Below are 8,739 nucleotides of genomic sequence, written 5' to 3'. Positions count from 1 at the left end.
TAGAGCTCCAAGCCAGGCTCCACGCTCAGCATGTAGTCTGCTTGGGTTTCTCTCTCCCCTGCCCATTTCCTCATGCTCACTTACATGCATTCTCTCTCTCTCTCTCAAATAAATAAATAAATCCTTAAAAACAAAAACACCACCAGTCATTGGCTTCAGGGCCTACCCTAATCCAGGAGGACATTATCTTAAGTGGATTACATCTCTAAAGACCCTTTTTATAAATAAGGTCACATTCACAGATACCTGGGATTAGGACTTGAACATATTTTTTTGGGGGACACAATTCAACCCATTACACTGATTATGTAATGCAGTGTGTAATGATTTATTTCACTCATTACCAACAACATATGGGAAAATTAAAACTGCAAAGCAGTCTTATTTTCATTAATGATACAAGGATTATACCGGCAATTCCTCACTGGGTACCAAAGATATTGAATACTCAGAAGGAAGCAAAAGAAATCCTTTCCTGTGGCAAACTGTGGCAAGACCATAGGCCAACATCAAATAAAATCTGGAAAAGGGCAGAGAACAGATTCATAAGTTCTAAGAATATTATCTTCGTGTATTAACTTAAGGACGAATCAATGTATTAATTTAAGGATGAAAAATGCAGATAAGAATAACCTGTAGTGAGTGAAATTTCATTCTTAGCATTATGAAATACTAGAAATGGAAATAAAGTAAAATAAATGAGTTATTCTATACTTTTAATAGAATTGGAATGGGGTCTATTTGAAAAATAGGTTATGAAAAGGCTCATCTTTTTGGGTGGGATGTTTTATTATTATTTTTAAAGATTTTATTTATTTAATCATGAGAGACACACACACAGAGAGAGAGAGGGAGAGAGAGAGAGAGAGAGAGAGAGAGAGAGAGAGAGACAGGCAGAGACATAGGCAGAGGGAGAAGCAAGCTCCATGCAGAAAGCCTGATGTGGGACTCGAACCCAGGACTCTAGGATCATGCCCTGAGCGAAAAGCAGACGCTCAACCACTGAGCCACCCAGGCATCCTGGGTGGGATGTTTTAATATAAAGTCTGATTTTTTTGAGACTTTGAGATTTAGTATAGTTTCTGGGAGCATACATCCAAGAAATTATAACAAGATTTGTCCTAATCCATACTGAATTCCCTCTATATAACTAATTTCCCTGAATTGTTTATATAAAATGTTTTTAGAAATTAAAAAAACTTTCTGCAAAACAGAGTTCTGCAAATTGAACCACATTTGGCCCCAGACTGACACTGTTTGAGATGAAATGCTGTATGATGACAGCTATCATCATGAGGGGGCATGAGACAAGAGGAGGGAGGACTGTGTTATCCCAGTGGATCTCCTTAATGGCTTTGCTGCTCTAGCCTTGATCCTATGATCTATCACACACTCCCCACTTTTTCTACCCAGTCCAGACCCCCTGTCCACTGCAGCGGACCTCATTCTGTTGAACCATATCTACAAAAAACATCATCAGCTCTTTGCACCTCACCTCCTAGTTCTGAAAAGTGCTACTGGGGAAAATAAACCTCTCAGCTATAGAGATGGGTGGAGCTCCACAAGTTCACGATTCCCACCCTCATCTGGGACTGTTGGGTTGACCTTGGAGGCCTCTGAACAATCCTGGCCAGGGTGCCCATGTGCTCTACTCCTGGGTACAGTGGGACATTCCTTTTTCAGCAACACAGGACTGCACAAGGATTCACCCCCAGGCTCACAGGATCTCTTCTCTAAATCAGGTGATATTAAATAGGCTGAAATGTCTTGAGAACCTACATTCGGCAGTTTTTGTAATTATAAGATTCTCCATTTGTGGAGAGCACCAGTAACAATAGCGGAGGAAAATCGCTGGCAAATTCTGTCATCAGTATAACACAGTAAACTGACCATTCCCATTATTCTGCTGTCACAAATTGCATGTTAAAATGGACCTCAGTACAGAAGTATTGAAGTGCCAAGGTGTAGTTTAGAAGTATCTATTTGCCAATGTTTAAAGCTGGCCTGTGATCGCTTCGGCAGCACATATACTAAAATTGGACTGATACAGAGGAAATCAGCATGGGTCCCATGCAAGGATGACAAGCATATTTATGAAGCGTTGCATATTTTTTAACTGGACTTTAGGTAAAATTTTTTAAAAAAAGAAAAAGTGGGCGGGGGGTGGGGGTGACTGGGTGACAGGCACTGAGGGGGGCACTTGATGGGATGAGCACTGGGTGTTATGCTGTATGTTGGCAAATTGAACTCCAATAAAAAATATATGTATATTTCCAATGAGAAAAGAGTAAAAGCAAAAAAAAAAAAGCAAAAAAAAAAAGAAAGAAAAAATAATAAGTAAGTAAATAAATGAATAACAATGGACTATGCTTTATGCTTTAGATTTCCAGTTTGTTTGGGGGCCTTACTGTTGTTTGTCTTTATATACAGTGACATGTGCGAAAGAATAAATGCCACGGAGCTGTTTAAACACACTCTCTGGGCTCCTTCTCCTTTCTGATGGGCAACAGGGAAAATTGCTTTCTATTGCTAGCCGTTGAGGTTTCACGATCACCCCCCCATATACCATTAATAATTTTTTGTTAGATTGCATAATTTATAGTATCAGTTGTGAATGCATAATGTAATACTGTATACTGAAGGGTAGTCTTTCTTCAAATAGGTTACTGAAAATGAAATAAATACCTAGATTAAATTTCCATACTAGGGAGAGAGAAATGAAATAATTTGCTGAGTTGCAAAATACGTAATAGACATCGTGGAGGTAATCTAAATTCCAAAAAATTACTTCATTGTTTTAGTCACGTCACGTCAGATGGTTTTCATTCTGAAAGCAATCCCTAAAAAAAATGTTGCGATAATTGTTGAGCAAAAATAAGTATTTTTCAATAAAATGAGTCAAAAAATAATCTTTAGATATTAATAAAATGAGGCCAAATTAGTTTATAACTTACAGTATAATACAAAAAGTGGCTGTATTCATTTAAGTGTCTGTTCTTGTGAATGAAAGAGCCACAGAACCTTTGAAATATGATGTAAGAGCTGGAAAAAATTTGCTTATCTTTAGATTTAACCCTACGTTTTATTCTAAGAAAAGAAAATTACCAGAGGATTATTTATATTTCTAAAAATCTGTTGGTATTTCTAAAGATTTGTTTGCAGATTTTTTGTGCTTGTAAGGAATACAATTCATGTTTCATATTAAGAGGAATCTACTAAAATGACTACCTATTTTTTTTTTCCAAATCACCATCTGCTCCTTTCTCATGTCTACTATAGATCAATAACATTATTTAGTATTTCTTCTTTTGCTATTATCATCATCATATTTTTCATGGACCCAAACCCCTTATTTTACTAAGCTGTTGTCTTCTCAGGAAACTATCCAACTTCAGCTGTGGGATTGGTATTAGACCCCATGGGAATGTCAAATAGAATTTTAATTTTCTCTGGGCATTCAGCACCATTTGTTGTTTATTTCTCCAAAGTGGTTTTATTTTCATTACAATATACGATTATGTTCATTAGGACATGTGTTATCTTCTTTAGTGGAATCTTACTTTTTTCCCCTTTAGAAAGGAAGGAAGACAGGAGTAAAGGAAAGACATGGAAAGATTAATTCAAGCATCAACAGTGGTGAAATTCAAGGACAGGTTAATGACTTTGATGCCTTTAAAATAAGCATACATCAGAGTCGGTAGGAGAATCTGATTTGTGAAAGTAACAAGTTTTGATGATGTATATAAATGAATTGCTCCATAAAATTCGTCTTTTTTAGAGCCACTTATGATCTTTTGAGGCTGTTTTTGATACATATATATCTCTACTTTTAAAACGTACTTTCTACACAATAAATGTTTTAATACTGCCATTTGGTTAGGAGATGCTCTTAAACATACAGAACAATTTTGCCTAGATTGTTTATCTAATGTGACTTGTAAAAACTGTAAATCATAAATTATTCGGGTAGTTTAACATTTTCCCCTATTTTGAAGTACTAGTAAATAACACTAACATGATCATAATAATAATTAATACCCTTTAAGATGGAACTCTAGGGAAAAAATTAAATGCTGAATTTATATAACTTTTTTACTCTCTTCCTAAATGTCAGGTTGATTTACAAAAGCTTAGTAATTTTGCTGATGTCTGTCCGTGTCTATAAATTCACTACATTTCTAAATTTAGAGATTCTTTGCTAAGATGATTAAAATATTTCCTAATTTGTTCTCCTAATCTTCTTTGGGTTGTGAACAAAATAAAAGGACTACAAACTCAAGCCAGAGAACTCATACGTAACCTTGATAAGCTTCCTAATGCTAATGTTGTTTTGATAGAGAAAACCACAAGTAATGCAAATAGCAGCCTCCACTCTCCAGTACAGGTGTGTAATAAGCGCATATAATTAAGCCAAAGATACATAATGGTTTGTTGTTGGATACGCATTTACAACAGCTGACTACGCTCTTAATGTGTGGTTCATGAGTTAGGTAATTTTCTTATGTCTCCTCTCCTTGAACAGAATATTCCTCATGGACTCATATACAAAATGATTCTGTGCCTTTTACAAAGTAGATTCCCACTGCTGCCTGTAATTTAGCGTCTTTGCCATATCAGCATTACCTAAAGATGATTAAAAAGAGCATGTAAATTCACAAACAAGTCATTTTATTCTTCAACTTAAATAATTTAGAAATGCCCCCCAAAAGGAAAGTTATCAAAATGTAAGCCTTTCGACATGGTTTCCATCTTCGTGAAATATATCAAGCGTGCATTTAATCACTGTTATGCATAAAATATGGTTTATGGCTCTGCTCTATATATCACATAAACTTCTTTGTATATTATGAATCTGAGTCCTTTAAAGGGCATAAAGCAAATATGAAACACTAGTAAGGGTTTTTAAAAATCAGTACAGATACAGGCAACAGTGCATAAAGTACTTGCAGTTATTTTTAATTCTCTACTTCCACTGAGATTTTTTAAAATGCAAAACACATACACACATACATTTATACCGTCTTGGGGTTTTGAATTGGGCAGACTAAAAATAAGAATGATGATCCTATACTAATAGTGTATGAATTTCTTAATTTTAACACTTTTAATCCTTTTTCTCCTTTCCACTAGGATCCCATAAAACATCATGATACTGTAAAGAAACGTTATCGTACAGGCACAACCAACATGAGGCTTACTGCTTTGTACCAGAAATGGTCAAAAAAGTCTATCTACTAAGATTGATAATGTGGAAAAAAATAGATAATGTAAATTTGTTTTTAAAAAGGTGATATCTTACATACATATTGAACTATAGTGTGTGGTAAAAATGGTCAGGATAATATCTGAGCTCAATAGCATTTTCCCATAAATTACTGTGTAGGTACCATTAATCATTGTATTCAAGTGCTATGCATCGCCTGCTTAATTCAGGTTGGTTCTGATTTGCACATCATTTCAAAGAATGCAAAAAAAAAAAAAAACCCAGAAAAGTTTTACTTTCCACATTAGCTATACAGCTCATCTTCTTCTAGTCATATCTCAGGACAGGAGGTAAATAATCAACCTGATTCCTTTGGTTGACTTTTAAAGACTTGTTTGCAATTAATTTGGGACAAAAACTGTATTTTAATTGAGTCTTTAGTATGAGCTGTAAGGAATGGAATTCTGTCCCAACATAGTCATAGTTATTTCCCTTGCTGTTGTTATTTTGGTTCCTCACAAAATAAACTAGTCATTTCCCCCATCTTCTTCTTTTTTAAAATTTTATTTACTTACTCAGGTGAGACACAGAGAGAGAGAGGCAGAGACATAGGCAGAGGGAGAAGCAGGCTCCCTGCATGGAGGCTGATGTGGGACTCGATCCCAGGACCCTAGGATCGTGCCCTGAGCCCAAGGCAGATGCTCAACCGCTGAACCAGCCAGGTGCCTCTCCCCTCTTCTTCTTGAGTATGTTGATTATATGTGTGCCTGTGCCATGAGTGTGACTGCGTGTGTGTGTGTGTGTGTGTGTGTGTGTGTGAAGGGGGCAATATGTCCTCAACCTATGTATGTGGTTAATGTAAGGGGCAGAGTGTGTTACGTCTTTTTCAAAAACTGAAATCACCAAAAGGGAACTCCCGTACCTTTCCATTGCCATGAAAAAAGAGGCCTCTGTTTCTAGCCTCTCTCCTCTTCCCCGCTTTCAAAGACCATTGAGTTCAGATGTGTTCTGGTCTTCCTTCTCCCCTTCTCATTCTCTCAGAGTCTGATTCCTGGTTCTGTCAGAATCTCATTTGCCCTCACCCCCACAACTGCTATTTTTAATCTCTCTCACTAAGGGACTCTCCGACGGCACTGGAACATATTCTCATTTTGGTCAGATGAGAAACATCCACCTGACTTTGAAGCTCCTTCCAGGTTTCCCTTGTATTTTCCACCCCCTCTCAGTGTTTCCCATCCAAAGTGATAATACTTCTTCACCTTTTAGTAACTTATTAGCTAGCACTGATAGAACTTCAGCCCCTACCTTGCCACCAAACCTGGGTGGCTCAGTGATTGAGAGAGCATGCCTTTGGTTTAGGTTGTGATCCTGGGGTCCTGGGATCGAGTCCCACATCGGGCTCCCTTCAGGGAGTCTGCTTCTCCCTCTGCCTGTGTCTCTGCCTCTCTCTGTGTGTCTCTCATGAATAAATAAATAAAATCTTAAAAAAAAAAAAAAGAACTGATGGTTACCAGAGGGGAGGTAGGTGGGGCATGGGTTAAATAGGTGATGCAGATTAAGGAGGACACTTGTGATGAGCACTGGGTATTGTATGGAATTATTGGATCGCTATGTTGTACACCTGAGACTAATACTACACTGTATATTACTAACTGAAACTTAAATAAAACTTAAAAAAAATGATCACTGAAAGTTAGGTTGATACATGTAAATAAACGTTGCCAAGCAACAAGAAGTTCACAGACACGAAGTTTTGTCCCTGGCTGAGGCCTATTCATTTTGTAATTCATGAAGGATAGCATAGGAGCATTCTCAGTTTCTAACAGATGCCAAGAATGTAAATTTCATTTCAGATTAAAAACAATAAGCATAAATGCTGATATAAAATGAAGATTGAAACCAAAATAAAAATATTTCTATTACAAGCTCATTGTATAAAGATCAGAAAATACAGCTTAAGAAAAAAGTTAACATGATCTTTCAGCCATTCATCACTATGGTTAACCATTTTTCACTTTGAAAACTATGGATATAGGCTTTGCTTGTGTGCAAATGCAAATATAAAAATTTTTTAATGGCATTGCATGTTGCAAATATTTTATACCTTGCTTATTGAGTGGATAAATAATATCTTTGAAATATTTTTCCATGTTAGACATCTATTTTTTTCTTATAACTTTTATTATGTTGCTAATATATTTAAACATGGAATAATATTGTCAGTAGAAAAGTACGTATTATCCAGGTTTAACACATGTTGGTATTTTGTTATATTAACTTTATAGATTGCTTTAGAATGACAGGTTACAGATATGGCTGAAGGCACTTATTTAACTTTCCCTGATATTTTTAACCTCCTTTACTTCCTTAAAATGTAGATTTTCATTCATATTTTCTTTTACCATATAAGTATATGTCCATAAAATATATAGTGTAGCTTTGTGTATTTTTTAAATGTACACAGTTGATTCTGGGTTTATGTACCTTTTTATACCTCTTGCTTTCTTGTTAATCTTTTTTTTTTTTTTTTGGTTTTTGTTTTGTTTTGTTTTTAGAGAGCAGGGAGGGACAGAGGGAGAGAGAGAGAATCTTAAGTAGGTTCCGTGGCCAGTGCTAGAGCCTGACATGGGGCTCTATCTCATGACGTGGGATCATGACCTGAGCAGAAATTAAGAGCAGGACACTTAAATTACTGAGCCACACAGGTGCCCCATTAATGTTGTTTTTGGTATCTGTGTTACTATATGAGGATATCATTCATTTTACCTGACTTATAGTTTTTAACTATGTGAATGATATGTTTCTACAATATCATTTTAAATGACTGCAGAATATAATAAATTTTAATGTGCCACACTTAAACCATTCCACTATCGTTTGGATTTTTAAACAAATTTGTGTATTACTTACATAAATCTTCTAAGAATATTCTTATAGCTATACTTTTGGTTTCATTTTTCATTGCTTTCTTGCTGGGCCAAAAGGTATACATATCTTAAATTTTACTCTATATATTTCCAAATACATATATATAGAAAGAAAAATATATAAATTTATATCTCCATTTTTATACTTCTACAACAATGAGTAAGAATACATTTTCTTTTCCAGTTTGATGTATGACAAATAGCCCTATTTCAACTTTCACTTACTTAATTATTAAATATAACTTCTATCTTTCTTATTAGTCACTTGTATTTTTTTGTAACTTCTCTGTGTATGCCCTTTGCCCATTTTTCTACAGTGTGCCGATCTGTTTCTTCTCTCTACAATTAAGATAATACTTATAACTCAACTCTTTGGCCTTCTAACTATTCACCACAAATAGTTTAGAAATTCCATGAAGTAAAATCTGTGTTTTTCCTCTGTGTTTTCTGCCCTTGATAGAGCATTTTATTTTTTTTAAACATTTTATTTATTTATTTATGAAAAACACAGAGAGGAGAGAGAGAGGCGGAGACAGGCAGAGGGAGAAGCGGGCTGCACCAGGGAGCCAGACGTGGGACTTGATCCCAGGTCTCCAGGATTGCACCCTG

General features: G+C 35.7%; 1 non-coding gene across 1 annotated transcript; it reads left to right on the top strand.

Moving 5' to 3' along the window:
* Positions 1–2,006: 2,006 nt before the first annotated feature.
* Positions 2,007–2,113, top strand: LOC129502993 (U6 spliceosomal RNA). Its single transcript, XR_008663086.1, has one exon. It is a non-coding gene; the product is annotated as a U6 spliceosomal RNA (small nuclear RNA).
* The last annotated feature ends 6,626 nt before the right edge of the window (positions 2,114–8,739 follow it).

The sequence above is a fragment of the Nyctereutes procyonoides genome, unplaced genomic scaffold, assembly GCF_905146905.1.
Source record: "Nyctereutes procyonoides isolate TBG_1078 unplaced genomic scaffold, NYPRO_anot_genome, whole genome shotgun sequence".
Classification (NCBI taxonomy): domain Eukaryota; kingdom Metazoa; phylum Chordata; class Mammalia; order Carnivora; family Canidae; genus Nyctereutes; species Nyctereutes procyonoides.
Note: the sequence above shows the minus strand (reverse complement) of the source record. Positions and strands in the feature narration are given on the sequence as shown.